Below are 24,326 nucleotides of genomic sequence, written 5' to 3'. Positions count from 1 at the left end.
CAACTCTACATGCTCCACTTCATATGTACAGTGCGCAAAAAAAAAAAAATTTTTGATCTAATTATCGGATTTTCACGTTCTAGAACTCAATCTAATGAATTGAATTTTTTTTTTTTTTTTTTTTCTAAATAGGATTTCTCGGAAACTATTCGGCCGATCTCGCTCTAATTTTTTATTGTGCCATTCAAAATTGTATGCCTTAAAATTATGCAAAAATTTTTAAACTTAACGATTGAAATTCTTTTTGATTATTATTAAATAAAATGATAAGCCCTTATTAAAAGTCATAGTTTGCTTAAAATTATCTTTGGATAAACTAATTTTTTAATTATGTGCAACAATTTTTCATTTCTCTTACAAAGTTCTCGAGATATGGTGAAATAAGCAAAAAGTAGAAATAACATTAAGGGGTTCAAAGTTTTGACCGCTTTTCTGATCGAACTATTGAGACGATAATTCTAGGGTTGTCAGAAATACGAATCCGTCGAAAAACCGGTTTGTTTATTCAGAGAGTTTTTGCATCTAGTTTTGTAACTCAAAATATCATCTCCATTTATTAATTAGCATGTTAGAGGTTACCACCTCAAACCATTAAGATTGAGTCCAAGAATGTGAAGATCCGATCATTACATCAAAAGTTATTCACTGTGATCCTTTTTTAATTTTGCGCACTAAGTACATTTTCATTGCGCAATAAAATGCATGATAAATTAATGATTTTTATTTTTGAAATCTTGCTAGATGATTCATTTAATTGGCGATCTTAAATAAAATATTACGCTAAAAATGTTATAAGTGAATAAATGTTTCCTAAGCATATTCCACCATATGTATTCTATTCAATTCACAGCTAAAAATAACACAGTTTAATCAATTTCAATTGGAATATTTTAGAAATTGAGTTATTTACAAGTTTCAAAACGCTTCTGTTAGCAGAAATTTTGTTTCTTAATTATCATTTTTAAGACTAAAAGTGGAAAATAAAACGCCACTGCTCCAATTTTCAGAATATACAAATGTTTAACTTATAGGCAAATTATTTCAGCTGCCGATTAATTTTTTAAGATTACAAAACTGACGAATTATTAAAATCGCATTCTTAAAACTAATTGATCCTTAAAAATTTTCGAACAATGTTTGACGGGTAATTCTGCAGCTTAAAACTTTAATTGCATTCCAAGTAAAAGAAATAGTTTGCGGAACTGCGTAATCACCCAGAATTCCTCATTGGCACACTTTTAAAATTTCAACCCGCATTAATTAAAAACGAATCACTGGAACGAGTAATAATTCTAATTTAGGGTTATCTGCAGTGTGCCATCATATTGGGAACGTTACTCGGCAAGCCCACAATCTTCATCCTAATTACGTCTACTGGGACGCATGAGTAGATGACGTAGTCGGCAAGATCGTCTGCTTCTTATCGAACGGAAGATGCCAGAGAAGTCGTTTTTACTACCCGTCATTTCTTGCACTTCCTTAGAAGCCCCGACGGCATCAGATTCTGGCGGCCACAAAATGCCATCATCTACAGATATAATGAACAGATTCTGTCTCTCAGCCAATCGCGTGCTGTCTTTACAGCGCTTCCCCCTTTGCGCAACTGCCATCTTTTGATAAAAAGACACGCCCACATGCTGTGGGTGAATGTATGAAATTGTGCTCAAAAACATGCATGCATCCATCAAGCATACAACACTTTACTTCGCTGTCTTCTTTTTCTCTAGCCCCATCGATTCAATGACATTCGTTCTTTCTTTTTTTCTCTCTTCTCATCATTCATTCCATGGTCCTCCCCACACTAACCTCTTCTCTTTTTTTTTATTTATTATTTTTCTTGCATGACCTTGGACTTGCTCTTCCTCTCACTTTGAAACCCCCAACCCCTTATTTTTTTTTTCATACCTTCCTTCATATTCCTAAAGTAATAGTATTTTTTTCACCTTCCTTTTTCCCTTTTTTTTTCAGTCTTTTCACCCGGTCATCGTCTGCCGTGTTTGAAGTTCTTCCTTCACTTCCCATTTTCGTAGCAGACGATGTATTTAGTTATTCTATTGCTTTTGTGTGAATAGAACAATCTTATTTCCCAAAACAACAAGATTGTTTGTGTTTAACGTCTACGGGGAAATGTGTTGTTTTTTTTTAAAATTTTTTTTCACCGGTATTTTTTGTTTATTGTTTGTATCACGAATACAAATTTCTTACCTTTCTGTGAAGTTTAAATCAAGTTAAAACCTAATTTTGTCGTACTCATTGATTATTATTTTTTAATATTTGTTACTAATTTTGTTAACTTTTAAAACAACGAATGATTTTTTTTATAGTCATTTCAGTAACTTTCTCTCGACTTGTAATCAGAGTTGTGGAATCGGTAGCTGAAATATTCGAATCTGAAACTTTTTTAAAAGCTCGACTTCAACTTCGACTTGTACTCAATTAAAATTTTCACCGAATTCTCGTAAAATATAAGTATTATTACATGGTAAATATTAATTTCAATTTATCTATGCGAAATTAGAGTTATATTTTATTTCAATTTACATTTCATGAAGGAATAAACTTTATAAAATTTGTGAAAGAATGTTAAAATTTACAAAACCATTACAAGAAAAGAGCTAGAGGCAATATCTTATATGCACACTCGCAAGTTTATAAACATTCTATTTCCAAAAAGAGTTTTATGGAATTATAACAAATGATGCATAGAATTTATTTTCATATCCTTTTAATTAACTTTTCAAAATGAGCTCAATGAATTTGGTTTTCAAATTTATGTATCTTTTCAGTAGTTCTCAAAACCGTTTAAGTGGGATAAATTAAATTTGAGATACGTGGGTTTCACATCACCTAGGTATTCATTTAGGGGTCCCAAGACTTAATACGGTAGACGAAAAGAAAAATTGAACTTAACAATTAGGTAATTCATGTTATGGTACACATCAGAAGTTATTAATTACTATAACACTCTATACTATAACACCCTAAAACTAACTGTTATTCATTACGCCACAATAATTAAAGATTAGTAATTATTAAAATTAAGTAGAAAAAAAATTGAAATAATATTAGTAAGTAGATTCAACACAGATATTAAAAAGCTGAGACCAAATAAATAAATGAGGAAAACAGAGAAAGCAAGAATTAACTAAATATTATATTAAAAATTAATTATGCTAAAAACTTTAAACAAAGTCATTTCTAAAAGAGCAAAAAATATTATTTCATTGATGAACAATTATACTGTAAGTACATGAGTGCACAGCACAGCAGAAAATGTAAATTGATATCTCAACATTTTAAATTTAAATTTTTCTTTCCAGACACTTTTATATATTTTTGAATACCACGAATTGAATTCTATACCACAATTTTTAGAACAATAAAATAGATAAAAATTGTATTAATTTTATTAAATTGTGTTAAATTATTTTTTGTAGAACAATAAAATTAATAATTTGTTTTTTAAATACATGGAATTCGAGGCAAAAAAAAATTATTTGCTATTTTGTAAATTTCAAATATATTTCAAATATATTTCAAATTTGTTAAATAATATTACTTAGTATTTCACAAATATATATGTGAAATTTATACATTACATATTATTTCACAAATTTGTCGCCCATGTGTATGATTTTAACAACATTTGAAGAACATTTGGCAACAATTGTCGTACGTAGTAATGTGCACGTACTAATTTTTAAATATTTGTCTAAATAATTTTCTTAATATCAAAATGTGCTTTTCTTTTTTGAACTTGCAAGACTTAACTTTCAGCAAGTCGGAGTCATTTTTCCCCGCTCCAGTCCTATGGCCCGGTAGCACGATTCCAAACCGTAATGTTCCCAATCCTTAAGACGGGGAATATGCAACTTTTTCCCTCTTTCTCGGGAATACGTGATTCTAAGCAATGACGTCAGAATAAAATTGTGCGTGCGCAACATGCCATGTACTGTCTTGTGACGCTGTGCTGTGGCGGGAATCTGCAAAGCTTTACAACCATTATTATTTGTTATTTTCCGTTGAAACTGGAGAACGCGAAACTGTGAATTAATAATGCAGTGAAGTAAGTAATTTATCATTTTCATTAAACTTTTGTTTGTGATTACAACTAATAAATTTCTAATATATTTTCTGTTTTAATTAATTGTTTTGCTATGACTGTTTATCTAATTAGTTTTTCCCTGCATTCATTGCTTAAATGTTACACGTGTCTGTAATGCAGTATTCAAAGGTTTGAATAATGCTGTGCTGTAATGTTTTTCTGTTATGTCCCCAAAACGTAAAGTTTTAAATTGCAATATGTAAATTTTTAGATAGCTTAATTTTGTTGTGCACATCCATGTGCAAATTGTTAAATTTAAGTTTATATGCTTAAGAAAAGAGATAAAACTACTAACAGGAAGAGAAGTTACTGTAGATATAGCACTAATGTAGGCTACATGAATAATTATATATATTAAAATTTAAATTGCTCTTATAAATTTTGTTCATGTCATTAATTTTGATATATATGGGAGTTTTGTTATAAAAACAAAAAAATTACTTCAGCAACTGATAAAACCAGTTGTTTTGGTTCAGAACTATGTTATTTAAACAGAAGACTGTTTTATTATTAATAATCAGAATAGAATGTTTATTATAATAAAATATATATATTTAAAAGAGCATTATTATTATTTAGCTTGCAATAATAAGCATTAAATCCTTTTTTTTTGTTTTGTTTACCTTTCAGATGCAGGTGGAGATGGAAGGAGCAATGGTTGGTTTTAGTCATAAGAGGTAATTAAATTATAAGTTTTTTTTCATTAATATTTAAAATGATTATTGCTTATCCCTCAAGTTATAAAATATCAGAATTTATTATTAAAAGTTTGTCATTCAGATATTTTTTTTACTTAGATAGTTTTTATTTAGTTTAAATTAACACGCCTAATGATTTCTTTAAAGTAAAATTTTTTTATGATATATAATATAATATTTAATCATAAATTTCTAGGCTTTCCAACCTTAATAATTTATGTTATTTTAACATCTGTCAATATCTTTGGTACCGAATGATATTTTTCCCCTTTTAAGATACTTATCATTGTTTTAGTCATAATGTTATCATTTTAATTTTTTGTGTTATTGTTAATGATTTCAGTATACTACTGGATGTATTGTTATTATGACCTAGATATTTATTTTTTTCACCTAGGTGTATTATTGTAGCTTATATCTTGGTTGTTATATTGTAGCTTATAACTTGGTTCCATGGTCTTGGCGACCAATAAGTATTTTCAGATATCTGATATTTCAGTATTTAGACCTCTGATTTTTCGGACGGTTCTATATCTGTTGATTTCAATACTATCCAGAGTTTATCAAGGAGATATAGCTTAAACCTACAGGGAGAAGTTTGCAAATTTTATACATTAAAATTAAGTTTCAAATATTTTTTTTCTTTTTAAATTATGAAATTAAGTTGTGCTTTAAAATTTACTATTTCTCTAATAAATATAAATCAGAAACTATACATATTCCCATAAGAATGTATAAGTAAAAAATATTTCAGTACTCTAAATTTTGTTAACAGATTATGATACAAATAAACTAGTAAAGATGATTTTGTAGTGAAGATGGAAGATAATATTATATGTATTAACATATATTAATGAAATGTGCATGCACATTGTAATTGTTTGTTCGTTATTGGAATAATTTATTTGTCTACTTTTAATTTATTAATTCTAATAAACAATTATGTATACCCAATAAAATCATTAAATTATGTAATCTGTACTTAGGAAATGTGTGTTAAAAGTTTTTTTCATATAATCAAATGCAAAAAGTATAATTAAGATACAAACTGATGTTGTTGTTTTTTTTTTAATTAAAGGATTTTTAATGAAAGGAATAAAGGATTTTTTTTAATTAAAGTCGAATTAATTTATTGTAAAATATAGTAGAATTATCTTGTGCTGTGAATGTTTAATATGTGCTTTTACATTCCAAGGAATGATTTGACATGCTTTTAGGAATTCCCTTTATTTGTGCGTTTATCTATAATTTAAAACAGGCTTTACATTTTCTGAAGCTTCATTTCCGTAATTTTATAATGCACATAAATGGAAGACTAAAATCTGAAATATCTATCTCTAAATCGTTCCTTATATTAATTCCTTTGTATATACATATATATATTTAGAATATTTCTGAAAAACTTTTTTTATTCCTGGGCAAGTTTTCTGTTGATTTAATTTACTTTTTATTATTGAAAAAGCCTAGATATTAAGCTAACCTTCTGACTTAAGGTTTTGTCGTAACCCCAACTATAGTTTTATCTAATACATAATTTGTAGAAAAATTTTCATCAAAAATTCAGTTGCTATGATGTTTTCAAAGTGATTTTATTTTTAAAATGTACTGTAATTTAAGTAGTTAGTGCACGATTTTTGTTTCAGATTCTTGGAAAAAGTGTTGTGTAGAGTCTGAGATTTTCTTTGGAACTTTCTTCTATTATACAGCAGATACAAAGTTATTTTGTTCTAGGTATATATTATAGAGGGTTTTTATATCTGTCTTTTATACCATTTTGTGCTAAAAATGTTTTGCAAATGCTTTTAGAAATAAAAATTTATTTAATTGATTTCTCATTTTATTTTAATTCTTAAATAAACCCTACATTTATTTATTTATGGTATTTTACCAATTGCTGCAACTAACAATTACATTTGTATTCATAAATATGTGTAAAAAATCTGATTTTTTTTCTTGCAACCTTTTTTTCTTTCTCAATAGTTTTTTAAGTTAAACTGAATTTAGTAAACATTCAAATAAGCATATAAGAAATGAAATAGAATCTTGAGACATTTCTCAAATATTTAATTAATGAATTGAGTTAACATTGAAATAAACTTATAAAAAATAAATTAACACATGTTAAAATAAACAATAAAATAAAAAACATTAATAAAATAAATGATTAAAAAAGTAAAATAATTTCTTAAATATTTCAGCACAAGGACTGCAAGAATGGGAACTTTAATGCTCCCTATTTAATAAGTACATGAACAGAAATAAACAAATTGTTTAGGTTTGATATTCAAAATGGAAAGGTTTAATTTTCATATATATTAATGTAGACAAGTAGGCATATGGATATTACAGCTTAACCTAGTCTGGAGTAATTTAGTTAAAAAACTTTTTCTCTTAATTATACACGAGATAATACAGCTGTATTACAATAAATAAAAATGATAGGTTTGGTTGCGCAAAATTAATAATCTTACACTATTAACACTGAAGATTTGTGATTGAACTAGTAAATCTCAGTACATATACGCTATTTTCAAATAGTGATAAGATAACATCGATAAAGATTTATGTCAGAGATTTCTTAAGTGTGAAAATTATTGTTTTAGGAAGTAATTAGTAGTTTAATTAGGTTTAGTAATTTAAAATAAAATTGCTTATGAATATCTTTTTTAACTTGTAATTGATTCTTATGTTTTTAAAGGCGTCTCAAGAATGTCATTCAGTTAGGGAATGTGGAAATAAACATTTTTTGCTTATGAAGTTTATTCCTGTGAATACATTAAAATATTTTCTTAAACTATTACCATGATGGGAAATAAAAAACAGTGCGTTTTAAAAAAATTATCTGTATAAAGTAATCGACGTCAAAAGAGTGTAACCTTGCATTAAGTGTTGAATAGCATTAGTTGCTTCTGAAGTTTTTTTCCCCCATAAATAAATTAAAATAATATGTATCTCACTATAGGATATTTTAAAACTTCCAATTTGCTTTTTCATTTTTATGCACTAAAAAACTTGTCCCAATTTACTGATATAAGTTTTTTATACTTAGGTTTGAAATATTTTGAATCATTCATTATGAGTGAGGGAATATAAAATATGAGTTTCAAATTTCTTGCTCAATATGAAACCTATTTAAAGACCAGAAACTTTGACCAATTTTGTTCATAGTCACAGCATGACAGGTATTAATATTAAACGGTAAAGGTTGAACGACAAAGCATTAAAATTTTTTGCATTTGTAACTGGTAAGAGTTGCGAGCGAGGGAATGATATTTCATAATGTTGAATTATTAATGAAAAATTTATTTCAAATAATACTTCAAACTTATACTAAGCTGAAATATAATCTTCAAAATATATTTTGAAATATATATCTGCAGGGTTCGCCAAGTGGGCCCACTTTGAAAAAACCCGCCCGGGTTTTATTGGGTGGGCCCACCTTGAAAAAACCCACTTGGAAAGATAAGTGGGTTTTTTCAAAAAAAAAAAAACTTTTTTTTTACTAAAACTTATTGTTTCACATTTATTGTGCAGGATAAATTTGTCAAATAGAGTTGCATGATTTATATGATTAAGTTTTTAATATTAGTAAAGTAAAAGAAACTTAAATATTCATATAATTTTTACAGTAGGTGCTATTGAAAACTTCAAGTGGGTTTTTTCAAAAAAGTAATATTTTAATGATATTAAATCAAATAAAAATTTAAATAATATAGTCTGAAAAGATCAATTTTTCAAATATAGTTGCATGCTTTATATATTAATAAACAGGTAATATAATATATTAAAAAAAATTTAAAGGAAACAATTTTTTTCTTTTTTTACCAAGTGATACATTAACAAATTTAAACAGTTTTATTTTCTAGCTTTAAAAAAAAAAGCTAAAACTTTTTATAAGAGAACTTTTTAAAATTATTTATCTAAAAATGAAATCCTTTTCCTAGGGTTAATTATTTGAAAACAAATGGGACAAGTAACTGATACTCTTTATAATTATACATAGTTTTAATTTCACTTTCTATTAATCTTATTATAGAAACATGTAAGACCATTAAATATTTATTTCAGTTTTTTATTTAACTCAAGTCAGAAAAAATTTTAGTTTTTACTGATTATAAATATTTACAGATTATAATTTTATAATAGGTAATATCCATATGTTTAATAAATATAGTAAATAAATGTGTGTGAAAACAAAAAGATTAATAAACTTGTACCTTTTATATTACTGCATTTATATTTTATAATTCTTGAGTTAAAAAATTATGAAACGTAATGTACTTAAAAATAAAGAAGATTCAAATATGTATTAGTGATAATGCGTTATTTAAACTTAATATAAAATACATATAACCAGGGTTCCCCAAGTGGGCCCACTTTGAAAAAACCCACTTGGTGGTTTTTTTCACAAATTGTTTTTTTTAAAATTTGGTTCAAAAAGAAGTATCTCCTAATACTATCATTGGACATATCGTTGAAGTTAACAAATATTTTAGAAATGTGCATCAAGCACATGGATGGGCAAATGAAAAAAACTGCTTGATGACCAAATGATACTAGGTGGAATTCATATAGTGAGCGCGTAAAAACTTTTGCCAATAATTACCATAAATATGAAGAGATTGTTCTTGAACAATTTTATATGTCAAAAAAATTAAATAATGTTGGGCTTTACCAATAAACTATCAATTGGAAAAAACAGATATGAATTGTTTCTGAACCTTTAAAAAAGCTTCAACCAGAAAACATTTCAATTTCAGAACCTGTTGAAATATGAATTAACTTACTATCGTGTGATGAATTAGAATCCCATAAACATTTTGTTAAAAGATCAGGCTGTTCAGCCACATCATTTATTAGCATATGCATCCTGGATCCCAAAACAAGGGGACAATTTTTAAATGATGAACAAGACCAATTAGCAGAAAGCTGTCTTTCTAAGCATCATCCAGAATTTCTGCCACGTGCTATGGCATCCAAAATTTCCTATCCTGAATACTTTCCAAAATCAATGACGCTTGACACTGTTATTGAACAGTTTTCATCAAAAAATAGTGGAAAATTATGGCAAAAAAAAAAAAAAAAAAATAAGTAAATAAATAAAATTCCTAGCTTCCACAAAATTTCTGTCAATTCTTTTTTCTTTGCTCTCAGCACCAGCATCCTCTGTCTCTATCGAAAGACACTTTTCAACTTTCGGTTTGGTGCAGAGTAAACTTCGAAATAGATTAGGAATAGATAAAGCTACAAAACTCGTAAAAGTGTATTGCCATCTAAGAGAGAAATGTAGACACTTTGAATCTGTTGTATGATAATAATAATAAAGGAAAATATGGACCTTTTTTTTAAAGTTAACTCTTAACATCTGCTGACAATTTTTAACTATTTGGAGAAAGTTTATCACAATTAAAAAACAGTTAAAAATTAAAATATTACTTTTAAAATTTTTTAAATATTATTTTTAAGATTTTATTTGAATACAATTTATTTTGTTTCTTTTAATCATGTTTAAAAATATTGAAAGCAAACAAAAAAAAATTTATTAAGTGATACATTAAACAACAATAAACAAATTTAAAGTTTTATTATCTGATTTTAAAAAAATAAGCTATAACTTTTTATATATGCTTTTTTATAATTTTAAGATTAATTTGTTTTTTGAAACTATAAAGTTAAAATGCGTATATTTATCTAAATATTTGAAAAAGAAACAAGTAACTGATACTCTTTATAATTATACATAATTTTAATTTCACTTTCTATTAATCGTATTATAAAAACATGGAAGACCATTAAATATTTATTCCAGTTTAATTTTATTACAGGTAAAAGTCAGATGAAATTATAGTGTTTACTTTTACAACACTATTTAATAAATAAAAATATTTTCACAGTAAAATTTATGAGCACTAAATGAAAAAACCCAATTTTCCCCGGGTTTTTTCAAATAAAACCCAATTTTCCCCGGGTTTTTTCAATAAAACCCAGGCGGGTTGGGTTTTTTCAAAAATCCCCGGGTTTTTTCAAACCCTGTATATCTGGGGGGGAAAACTAATAGTCTACCATTTAAACTTTATAGCAGAGAGCTACCCAAATATCAGCAGAAAATAACCAAAAGATTGATTTAAAAATATTTAATATTTCCTTGTAATTAGAAGAATTTGTAGTATTTATTAAGATTTTTTTGGTTAGGATTGAAATTAATTTATGTATTTAATTATCTCATTAGAAAGGAAATGGCTATAGAACATTACGGTTTTTTAAATTAAAATTTAAGTTGGAAAGAAACAAAAGTTTGTGAATCCATAATATGATACTATTAACACAAAGTTAACAAATTTTATGTTTAAAAAAAATTAATGTTAATTTTGAAAACAATAGGTTTAAATATATTAATTTGACTAGTGTGACTTAGCGTGTGAAGATGCAAGTTGTAAGCCAGTAAAATAGGATATTCTACAATCATGGCATTAAACAGTTTTTTTTAGATATCAAGTTTTTTTTTTTTTTAAAAAAAGCTGTTAGTGCTGATGGTCTTAAATTAAGACTTATGCAATGAAAGCAACAGTACATGAAAATAAAGGTTTCAAAAAGGATAAATACAAGATCTATACTCAATCGAAACATTTTTTATTTATAATATTTACTTTTAACAAACGTTAGTTATTTTCATTAAACACAAAAAAATTGTTTGATTGCATCCAATTTACATTTTTAAGTCTTAGAAAGCTTTTCATGTTTTTGCATAATTGATAAAAGAGGAAAAGAATATAAAAATTATGGAATGCTATTATGGATTGTTTAAAAAAAAAAAAAAAAAAAACGCTGTGGAAAACCGAGTTTTATTTTTCCACCAGAAATCAAAAATTAACACTTGTTATTTTGTAGATCACCAGGGACCAAAAAATGTAAGGATAGGGTCATGGAGGAAAAAAACATTAGCACAAATAAAATATGTTGAATCAAAAATTGTAGCAGAATTCCTAACTTACAAAGTTTAAAATTTATTAAAAAGGACTTGCCGATCTTAGACAGTGAAATTTACATTATGAGCTATAAATTAAAACAAATTCATTAAATAGAATAAAAACTACAATTCTTGAAAGATAACCTTAAATTGAACAATTCCAGTGAACTAAATATTTATAATCCCTCAAGAAAAAGCTGCCAAAATGCCCATTAAAAATTATTTAATTTTATTCTTATATTAAAGAACATAATGCTAGAAAGCTTTCAGTTACATTTCAAAAACAGGTATTAACTTTGTTATATATAGCAAAAAAAATCTAAAAAAAGCACCCTAGTTTTTTAACTAAATAATTTTTATTTCAAAAGCACTAAAACAATATTCAATACCCACTGTGGATTATGAAACTATTATAAAGCATGTAATACTAGAATTATAAAAAAAGCTAATTGCTAAACAATGTAAATATACTTTTTCATAAAATATTCTAAACCATAAAATGCAGTTAAAATAAATGTTGAAAACTAGATGTAAACAGAATTTTGGAAATACAATTTTAATAATATTGCTGAAGAAAAAATCTTATATCCTCATAAAGAACAGAAAATAAAAATTAACAAATTTATTCAATACTTGAAACAGAATAAATTTGAATTTGTAAATGAAGTTTAAATAATGCTACTGTCGACTATAACAATTAATTATGTAAATAATAACAATTTAATAAATTATTATATATTTTAGTAATTGCAATTATTATCAATGGGGACTGATTTCAAAGCACATCTGAGATCTCTTATTTTATAAACAATATAATAAACTTAAACATTTTGTAATATGCACAGGTGAAATAACTTTACTTAAACCTCAAAGCTTTGAAGAAATAATAATCAATAACTTATTGAATTGAAATCAATAATTAAAAATAGTACAATTAAAACAATAACTTTATGAATCAAGGGTATTAAGAAAACTTGAATTTTTTTCTGGTCTCATACTCAGATCTAACATAGAACACTTGAATAATGCATACAGACCAAAAAAAAAATTATCTACACCTAGGAAAATAAGAAACTAGCAGTAATTAACTTGCAGGGGTCTGTCTAGGTTTTTCTGAGAGGTACCTATTTTGTGAAAATTTAGACATAATTTGTGAAAAATTAAAAATTATATTTAAAAATCAACACAAAAATATGGATTTATCGATTCTTAAAGGATACAAAAATAAAATTTTAAGAAAAAGTATTTTGTGAAACTACCGTTTTTCCTAAAACTGAATTTGTGAAACTACCGTTTTTCCTAAAGTTGAATTTGTGAAGGTACCGCTAAACGGTAGTAAATTCGGCCTAGACAGACCCCTCACTTGATCTGCCAAATATAATTGTAAAAATTTTTTATCCCTATAGCATTTTTCCCCTTCGACTAATAATTAATATATTATATGCCTTTTAGTAAGCTGACTGATAGGCATAGTAGAAAAATCAAATGGATATTTTTTGGATTTGGATGGTTTGTAAAAATTATACAAGATAAAAAAATGAGGTAAACATTTGCTACAGTTAAAATCAAATTAAGTGAATTTCAATGCATTAAAGCATGTCAAAACAAATTAATCCTATTTGTTTTTAAAAAAACATATGTACCAGATAAAACGAGGAAAAAATTTTGCTACGTAGAATATCAAATTATATGAATTTCAAGCAACTAAGAAAAAGAATTCAAATCAATAGCGCAGCATGTCAAATAAACGAATAAAATCCATGATCATTTGTTTTTAAAATAATATAAAACTGAATACAATCAAGCACAGGCATGCATACAAAACAAATTCACTTGAACCTGCAATGTGCTGGGCAACTGGCTCGTTGTTGTATGCAACTGAATTCAACAAGTGTTCAATCTGAATTCAATATGTCTTTACTGTTCATCTAATTTTTTAAATATTTGCATAAATTTTACAGCAATTTCGAATGAGCATTGTTAAAATAGTCAATGATTTTCACAGACAAAGAAATTAGTTTAAGTTACTACTATATGTGACCACTATTTTAACACAAAATTGATTAAGACATCAATGCATTTTTTTATTTTTTATAAAATATGATTAAATATAATATTTCACAAAATTTTAATGCATAATACTAAGATATTTTGAGCATGGAGATTATTTTACAAAAAAATGTAATTTATCAAAGACATTTTCATGAATACAGGTTTTATATATATATATTTTAATCAATTGTTTGAAAAATATAAAGGTAACAGAAATTTCAAAATATTAAGAAATGAAAATCCTTAAGTACAATAAATTACAGTCTATTATCACAGCTCTTTTTTTCAAAAAAAAAAAGAAAGACTTAAGATGTCCATAAATAATGTAGAGCATTGTAAAATATTATGAAACCTATGATAAATGATAGTTAGTAGCAGCCGCTGGTCTAGGGAGGTTACTTGGAAGATCAGTTAAAACCTTGCCTGATGATCTATTACTAGCCTTTGTCATTGTCTTAATTGCACTGGTGATTTCACTGAAGATGCCATGTGATATTTAGTTCAGCTTAGCCACTGTCCATAATTTAGATATCAAAATTAGTTTCTGGATAAGAATCCTCTTTACAGTAGAAAAATCATCTCATTCATCAAATAGAAAGCTGTCTGCATAAATGTAGCTGAAAATGTAAAAAAAAGAAAGTGAGGCCATAAGCATTCAATGGAAGGGGTATCTGTTTAACGAATAAATGTACTCAAACTTTATTTACTAGAAATTCTATGTTTAAATAGGTAGGTACTTACTATAAGGAACCGATTTAGGATAAATCACGATTTTTAAACAATTTTAATAACATTTGATAACATTAAAATTTAAATATTTTTGACATTAAGGAAACTGAAGAATATTTTGTTAGAAACAATTTTTAAAAAGGATTATATTGTTAATTATCAATCTTTGGAGTCAGAAAACCACTATTACCACAATCTTTCTATTATGTTTCCCATTATCCACATTTAATTAAACACCACAAATAATTACTACTGTTAATTATTTGTGTTATAATTGTTACTTATTTATTGCACCTGAAATACATAAGTACCATAATTCCTTCTGTAGCAACAAAACAAAAAATAATAGTAACAACAAATATTAAATTATCTATTTCTATACATTGTGAAATTGAAAGGTGTTTTAAAACTAAGATGTGCCTGATGTAAGATGTTATATATTTTGTCACTAGAAATGTATTGTTTATTAAAAAATTTTCTCCATGCAACTAAAATTAAATTAATAGATACAATTGTTTATATTATTAACTGATTAGAAAAAATAATGCCGAAAACTAAAGTCATGCACGATATTTTGTTAAGAAGAGATTAATAATTAATAGGTACTTTATTTACGTCGCATTAGAGCTGCTCAATGACATGAATTATGCATATGACTGTTAATGGAAGGATACTTAATAACAGTACAATTCAAATTCAATAAAAATTTATAAAGTAATATAAATAAAAAATTCTATAACTTAATATAATATTCGTAACGGAGCCAAAGCTATAACTACTAAGAACATATATTTTTAATAATTCAACATACCTATCATAACTGTTTATTTACATATTGAACGTAATTTCACTTAGTATCTATCTGTGAAAGGTTTTTAAAACTAACAAAAGTAAAAGCGTTAAAACTTCACAGTTTGGCGCGAAAAGAACCATCGGTACTCTTAAGAAAATTAGACTTACCTAGCATCACTCACGAACTCTTTATTTAATTTATGTGTCGATACTCCAACCAAGGAAATTAGCAGATTCTCTTCTTTTGTTTAATGAAAATGACATAAATAGTTGTTTCAGGCATGGCGATTTCAGCTTCGCACATTTCGAAGCTGTATATCAACATACCGCGACTTTTCCAGAAGAGGTACATGCGCACAAACCTATTTTATTCTGACGTCATTGCTTAGAATCACGTATTCCCGAGAAAGAGGGAAAAAGTTGCATATTCCCCGTCTTAAGGATTGGGAACATTACGGTTTGGAATCGTGCGGCCCGGTAATTATTATCCATATATGAAACTTACCTTTTTCTTTATTTATTATTTCTATAACTTACAATCGACATTGTTTTCTATTAAGTCATTAGTTTGCCTTTGCCAATAAAAACTTTCTTAATTCACTTATCTACAAGAATGTTTTATTTATCTTTATTCTTTGAAATGTGATATGTTATTTCGTTTTTATTTTTTTAACAAGACTCTTTTTGTTCCTTAATAATTGCAAAGATTTAATCCTATTTTATAATGTAAATTTTAATCTATCTAATTCTGTCATGTTCGTTATTATTATTATTTTTTTTTTTTTTAATTTTAAAATTTACAATCCTTTGTATTATTTTATATAATATACAAGTGTTGTTAAAACTGACTATTTTTGATATACTTTTTCTTAACATCCAAATAAGACATTGTTTCAGTTTCCCCCCTCCCCCACAGAAATTTGTATATACATGTTGACGTTGTGATAACTGTTAATACATACCTTTGACAAAAATTCTTTAAAAAAATTATGAACTGAGAACTTTTAAATGCATCATTTTTGAGCAAAAATCTTTCATAACTCAAAAAGTATTCCCATTAACGTTTAAACATTATCACAGCATGCAACTTTTATAATCTCAAATCATACTTTTTTTTACATTTCACTATTTTAGAAATATTCTAAATTCAATTTATCTTTTATGTATATTTTCTGAAATTAATTTTTTTCTTCTTTTCATTGTAATGGTTTGCTCCATATAAAGCCTTCTCACTTAGTTGGATACAATGATTTTATCTTTGATAGTTTTGTCATATCACGTTATTGTCAATAAGATAATTTGCAAATGTGGCTCGGTGGTCTAGGGGTATGATTCTCGCTTAGGGTGCGAGAGGTCCCGGGTTCAAATCCCGGCCGAGCCCATCTGATTTTTTGTTCTTTTAGAATAAAATTAGTAAATAAAAGGATACTTATTATTTATTTTCAGCTTTAGTATCTTATTTTCACAGGAATTTCACGTTCTATTCAGGTTCGTATGTTAAAATGTGGATGAACATTTTTCAGAAAAAACTAAACTGATTTTCAAAAATGTTTTGTTTCATTTGTGAAGGGAGGGAAGGGGCACATTATAACACGAGGTTTATAAATTAATTTTTTAAATTTTTAATCGTTGATTCTTATTGATTAAAAAAAATTTTTAAATTTTTAATCGTTTTTTCCCTTTTTTTAATCAATTTTTTGAAAGAAGGAAAAAAATTCTTAAGCTTTAATTTTTCAAGTCAAATATTGAAAATTTACGTGTAAAAGTGTTATAGTAAAATAAAATATTCAATTTTAATAAAAATTATTTTTATAATTATTATTATTATATTAATAATGATTATAATATGTATTTTTTATAATTGTAATTATAAAATAATAATTGTTTTATTTATTTATTTTACCTTATTTATTTTATTTTATTTATTTTCTTTCTTTTTCTCTCGGAAAATTGACTTAATGAAAGCAGTTTCAAAGCTGGCCTTGTTAACATTAACTGGAATAGAACTTCCACGTGTCTGAAAAACAGACCAATGAAGAAGAGAACATTTTTACGTAATTTTAAAAAAGCTCTTTTTATTTATTATTATTTACATTTTCAGCATGACAATATATTTCGAAAAGAATACAACATATTTTGGTGTTTTCTAATCAGAATAAAAGAATCGACACTTTATTTTATTATTTATTTTATTATATTTTTACCTAAAGAAATAGCCAATTCGAATAAGCTATTACGTTTTTCTTTAGTAGGTATAATTCGAATACATTTTTCGAATACATTTTTCTTTTCCTTCATGAATATTCCACACCATGTATAACGCACATGTAAAAATTTGTTATCGTCTCTTTTAATAAAAACATGTCTAGAAGTTTAAAAATACAAAATTCATTGGCTTCAAATGGAAACATCTTCAGAAATTAATTATCCAAAATAAATAAATAAAAATGGCAAAATTTTCCTGTTTTAACTTGAGAATAAAAATCTAAACATTCTCTATTTGTATTCTAAGGTGTAGTTGCTTATTTTTCCTACTGGCTACTACTCAGCTGTCTTCTTACGCGATGCAAGAGAAAAAAAAGTAAATAATCAATAAATCGGAGTTAAACAACGATACTAAATCATGTAGAAAACTGAAAGTCACCTACCGACACAGTTAATTTAGCTAAAACAATCCCCTTTTTTTTAAAAAATTATCTCTATTTGTTGCCCTTCTCGGTGGCTTTATGCTATCAGATTAAGCAAAACATATTTTCCGAAACTCGTCACATCAAAATAAAAATTAATTATATTGAGTATCATTTGGCATAATACTATGGTTCGAAGTCAACTTCTAATAATCAAAAAATTACCATTATCAACAATTTTCTACCGTACTTATCCTTTCGGTGAGCACTAAAACCTATTAACACAATACTTATAGTAGGTATCTTGTACCTATTGAGGTACCGATACTTTTATATTTAGTACCTATTAAAAAACAGACTTTTAGATAATAGCAGTATTACCTATTACTAGAATGAATGAAACATCTTTGGCGTCAGTTGTAATAAGGCGATTTTTTACGGTTCTCATTTAAGAATTAGTATCTTTCCTCCATTCGTTTAGTTTTCTAATACAAAAAAACTTTGCTTTTAAATTTCAATTTGTAATTATTGCCAAAATTGATTAATTACAACCTTTGAAACTGTTAGTAGCGACCGTAGCAACAATTTTACCTTGGCCCAAGTTGGGCTTAAAATTGGCTCAATATGGTGTCTTATAAAAACATGCATCGAGGAACTGTAATGTCCAAATTTTTTAATCTTGGTCCTACAATGGCCTATATTGGCTGAACAATGAATATAAAATATCGGGTAAATCTGACAATTCGGTATAGGCCCGATATTGGTTATAAAGTGGCTATAAAATATCGGTTGAATCGGATAATTATATATACTAGTGGGCTGTGGCCCCAGTTCGCTAACGCTCGCCAACCCTCGAAAATTGCTAAGCAATCTTATTTTGTTTGCTTCGCAAACCAAGCTCGCTTCGCTCGCTACTAACTTAGGTACATTGCAAATGCACAAAATTCTAAGAATTCAAAACAATAATTTAAATCCATATAACAACTTTAAAAAAAAAAAAAAAAAAAAAAAAAAAAAAAAAAAAAAAAATTACATCTTTTTAGTAAATACTAAGTCATTAAAATAAATTTGAATTCAAATAAATGACACGTAATTCGTTAAACCTGTTAGAAATGTGCTATAGTATAAAATCTGAAGATAAAATTTCTAAAACTGACATCTCTTTAAAAAGGTTAAAATTTTGGCTAAAATAAGTGAATTGCAATGGAAAAACCTGCATAAACAAATAAATTCTAGTAAAACAAATAAATTCGTAATATAAATCAAAAATCGTCAAATAAATTCGTAATATATAAATTCGTGAAAAAAAGAGCTTTCGACAAAATACTAAAATAGAGATCGATCGATCGATAAAGACTACTCACTTCTGCCTAGCGTATGCTCTCTCTGGTTATTTCAGTTTCCATTTTTAAAAGCGCTATATGTTGAGCCATCTCAGCTAGATTTGGCATGTGGCATTATTAGCGGCAATCATTGGTCGATTTTCTAGCGTTACCATTCGGGGAGTTGTAATGAGGCTTTTTTTTGTCACCGTATAAGAGAAATATATATATAGATGGCGAATATACGGAAAATAACGGCCCTTTAAACCTTTGTTGAGTCAAGATTCGTGAATATGGGTCCAATGAAGACCCAAGATGTTTAGCTGCACTCAGAAATTTCTCAGACAAAACTGGTTAAATAAGAATTTATTTAACTGTTAATTTACCGCATTCAAACAAAACAGTCAAACAACCATAAATAAGATGGTAATCAAACTGATAACAGTGAGTAAAACCGTTTATTGACTGCTTTCACCTAATACGATTAAACAATCAGAATTATATTGCATCAACTTAGCTCACTTAATGAAGCCACTTAGTTTCTTGCAGTTGTGTACATATTATAGCCGAGAGGGCTAATCTGTCAGTCTCACGAACTGGGGTTTGAGTCCCAGCTTTGACACCACACTATTTCCTCCATTCCCTTCAACACATGAAAAGTTTCCATTCTCCTGCACTCTCCTTTGCATTACCTAATGAAAAGCCTATCTCCTATGTTTAGTTGAATTTCTGTTTTACAGTTTTAAAACCATCTCTAGTTGAAAATGGTTAAAAAACCGTATAGTTTTATATTCATGTTCTTAACCGTAACTGGTAACTGGTTTCAAAACCGTAAAGGTAAAAAACATTCTTTACAGTAAACTTTACGGTTAATCGGATGGACAAACTGCTGCTGATTAATTTACCAAAATTTTAGAATGAAAATTCTAACAGTGTGATAAAGGACACCATTATTTTTATAATTATTTTTGGTGAACTATTATCGGTACTTATTTGGATGACCGTGAAAATTCGCCAAACTATTTTTGACGCCAGGGATGCTTAAATAAATGTAGTATTAAATATTACTGGTTCTGAGTGCTGTGGTAATAAAAAGCTATTATACCAATATAGGTCCCTAATATAGGTACTGTGGTAATAGGTTTTTCACCCCCCTCCGAAACGGATAAGTACCCTAATATCCCTATACTACACATTCTAATACATTCTCTTAATAAACAACCTTTATTTTTTTGTTATATCTGTTATTTATTCTTCGTATTATTAGATTTACCATGATATGAGAAAAGCAATTTAAAACAAAAGAAAGATTAACTGAATTTAAAATACGAATTTATCACATTTCCCGAGATGTCGTAGATAATTTCAAGTTTATTTTATTAGTTCTGGTTGAGTTTAGGTCAGTTAAGTTTATAAAAACAAGAAACACGTGCCTTCATATACCTTTAAAATACGACGCCATGACGAAATTATTGTTGTAGCTTTTACTAAGGCTACTATGCTAGGATTCTAATTCAGGGGCTCTAGTTTTTACTTGCGATAACATGACATAAAAAAAAACAAAGAAATGAAAAAAAGAAAGAAACGACATAAAAACGTGCAATAAAACTAATTTTTGATTTATTAGAGCTGCAAGCTTGTGTATCCGTCATACTAGAAAGTATTCATCAAATCGTATGGTCAATCATTTTACAACTCGAAATTTGCTCTCAGTTTATACAGTAATGTAATTAAGACTTTATAACTCGAATTAATATATAACTTGAAACTTAGTTACCACTTTATAACTCGAAATTTGACCTTCATAAAAATTTAATGCATGCTCTCACATGAAATTTTTAGAGCAATGTAATTGAGATTTATGGTATATTCTTGCAACTTCTTTATTAACTTTTGAAAGTAGAACTAAAGTTTTGAAAATAAAATGTAACACATTTTTTAAAATCCATATTAATTAATTAATTTAAAAGTTATTTACTCGTAAATTGATTTTTCATCTTTCTTTGATTTTTCATCTTTTTACTTTCTGAAAGTTTTCAGTGTGAAGAGAGAGTGTTATGATTAGAGCCCGGATTTTGATGACCTAAAAAATCTCAATTAATGCCCTTAAAAAGTGCAAAAAATGCCCTTATGAACTGCAAAATATGCCCTTAAAAGTGCAAAAAATGCCCTTAAAATGCGAAAATTGCGCTAAAAATGCTTTATGACATGACTTAAATAGAAGTAAAAATATTGAACTAAAACAATGTTTTACTCTTCAAAATTATTATGAGTCGTTTCAAAAAATATAAAGCAATGCAATACTTGTTCTACGTTCATTAAAGCGACAAATATGTTTTATATCCAAAAATAACAAAAAATGGAAAATATATTGACTCCAAAACATTTTCATTTTGTATAGAAACTTAAATGAATATAACAACTTCCATCTCATAATATTACTAAATATCAGAATTACAGTGGATTATTAAATTTTTTTTTTTTTAATATTTTGAAATGTAAACGAGCGTCTCTTGTCTAAAAGCAAATTTTTATACCAGGAGAAGCTTCTTTCAACGTCTACTGATGTTATTGGTGCGTACTTGAAAAGGACGGTCACACTTACTGACAATTCTTCTTCAATTTGAAAAGATGTTGCTTCACCTGTTAATATCCTAGAAATTTTCTTCATTGTTTGAAAGCCAGTGTAATAATATAAAATTATAAAAAATAATAAAAATTAGAAAAATTTAACAAAAAATTTAAAAAATGCTTTAAAATGCAAAATACGCCCCAAAATTTTAAAGAAAATGCCCTATAAATCTCAAAAAATGCTCTAAAGGACAAAGAATGTCTAAAAATGCAAAAAAATGCAAATGTCATCAAAATCCGGGCCTTAGTTATAATAGTTCTCTTTTTAAGAATTTTTTAGAAGAAGATATAGACATTAATGCCCAGTTACATTCGCTTTAATATTGTCTACATTGAATGACTTTTTCCCATCAGCATTACAGAAAATTACATAAAATTAGATGAAATAATTCAGTTTCAAATATTTTACTTGTGACGAAAAAAAAAAGTGATTGCGATGACAAAATGGGATACAAGCGAACATCTTCTCTCAATTTTTGTCCTCAGCAATTTCATCTAACAAATCAATGAAAAGTTTTGTTTGCATGTTGTATAAAATAATCAAATATATAAAACAATAACTATTTTCGAGATCAGGGATCTGTTAGAAATAGGGTTTTATCTCTTTCTCTCTCTCTCTTTATATATATATATATATATATATATATATATATATATATATATATATATATATATATATATATATTATCATTAAAAGTATATAGGCATAATTTTTTAAATAATAAAAGAATTTCAAGAAATTTTGTGACCTGAACTCCCTTAAATATAGTTCAAATCTTGTAAAATAGAGAAAAAATGAATTTTTACGCTGGTATTTAGTATGCAATGACTAAATTAAAAATCGAAAAACAAGTTATTTTTAAGAGTGAATGGCGATGGCGTACGTTCTCAACTACATATAAATACAATTCGCTACTTTATAATAGTTCATCGTTTTATAGCGTGCACTTTGCCTCCAAATAATTGAACACGTGCATAAGATACCAGAGATACTTTCCCGCAATTAAGAACCGAATAAATGCCTTATAAGATAGCAATAGCATTCAATGGTATAACATAAATAGCCCCCCATCATTCTTACAAATACTTTATATCGCTATCCTAGCTTTCTTAAATTCATGAATTGACTTCAATGAATCTATAACATCTCAGTAGCCTTAACATCTTCCGTGAATGAAATAGCCCTCTACAATTATATTCGCATTAAGAAAAACATTTTCTGCGAAATTAACTATTATTATTTTATCATATAAAGATGGGTAATTTTTCGCTGTTGGAAATTATGGGGCTGTGGTTTGGGTAGTAGGTCAATTTCGCCAATTGGCGTTATTTCAAGTCGGTGCCGACAGAATGATAAGTCTCTTCCTGAACCCCTCCCATATTCGGGGGGGGGGGGAGAGGGCGAAATAAATCTCATAAAAATCCACTTATCTTCCAGTCCGGATGTGGTAAAAAATGGCCATGGTGATAAGTAGAAATTTCCCTTTCTTTTGGTTTCCGAATTAAGAATAAAGAAGATATGTTTAATTTCTGTGTAATTAGGTTAAATAATTAGAATACTTGAGCTTTTATTCATGAAATATGAAATTTTTTTAAAACTAAGAAATAGCCCCAGGCAAATAGCCAACGAACTGTTATCTGCGATTGCATTTTTTGGTAGAAAAATAAAAATGCATTCTTTATTGTAAATTCATTAATTGAACCGTTGGCTTCCTACTTCTCTCTAGACGACATAGTCAGCGCCTGAGCTGCGAACTCTTCTAGATCACTCAACACTTAAACCATGACAAATTTCGTGCGCTTCAAACATCATTTACCATCAGCTTAATATTTTTATTGTACAAGGGTTAAATGATAATTGGGAATTGATTATCATTAAATTAAGTCTGAGTCCTAATTACGTATATTATACTACCAAAACTGATTAAGTTTAAAAATACCCTCGATACAACTAGAATTGATTTAAAGATTTCTGGCAAAGATTTGAGGATTTTGGATTACAATTTACGCTAAATTCTTAAGTGAAAAGAATTGCAATACAATAAGTGCTAAAAGGCATGAGTTTGCAATACTTAAGCAAATACTTTACCCTAAATTCTAAATTACAAATGATTGATTTTACCGAAGAGCAAATGATTGATTTTGCTATTACGGAAGAGCAAACGATTGATTTTGCTATTACCGAAGAGCTTTGGTCACGATTTTGTAAAATAAACAATAAAATATGGTTTTATAATAAATTTGGCAAAATTTGCTAATTTTATCTTAGAGCATGGAATAAGTCGAATGAAACCATTTATTTGGCGAAATCTACTTGTTCAGTTTTATATATTTTACTAAACTTGTATTAATAAGAACTATAAAATTTTTAAAACCAGATTTTTCGTAACAATATTATATTGC

General features: G+C 27.2%; 3 long non-coding RNA genes and 1 other non-coding gene across 4 annotated transcripts in view; 2 read left to right on the top strand and 2 right to left on the bottom strand.

Annotated features, from left to right (window-relative positions):
- Positions 1–24,326, bottom strand: part of LOC122269820 (uncharacterized) — a 72,674-nt gene that overhangs the window by 5,368 nt on the left and 42,980 nt on the right. The gene's annotated exons all lie outside the window — the stretch shown is intronic.
- Positions 3,925–6,631, top strand: LOC147807524 (uncharacterized). Its single transcript, XR_015434500.1, has 3 exons — positions 3,925–4,066; positions 4,736–4,782; positions 6,447–6,631. It is a non-coding gene; the product is annotated as an uncharacterized LOC147807524 (long non-coding RNA).
- On the bottom strand, positions 12,108–15,697 carry LOC147807523 (uncharacterized). The gene is made up of 2 exons (XR_015434501.1): positions 15,512–15,697; positions 12,108–14,439 (listed from the first exon to the last, which is right to left on the bottom strand). It is a non-coding gene; the product is annotated as an uncharacterized LOC147807523 (long non-coding RNA).
- TRNAP-AGG (transfer RNA proline (anticodon AGG)) lies at positions 16,653–16,724 on the top strand. The gene has a single exon. It is a non-coding gene; the product is annotated as a tRNA-Pro (tRNA).

The sequence above is a fragment of the Parasteatoda tepidariorum genome, chromosome 6 (assembly GCF_982258835.1).
Source record: "Parasteatoda tepidariorum strain Cologne lab strain chromosome 6, Ptep-v5.0, whole genome shotgun sequence".
In the NCBI taxonomy this organism is placed as follows: Eukaryota; Metazoa; Arthropoda; class Arachnida; order Araneae; family Theridiidae; genus Parasteatoda; species Parasteatoda tepidariorum.
Note: the sequence above shows the minus strand (reverse complement) of the source record. Positions and strands in the feature narration are given on the sequence as shown.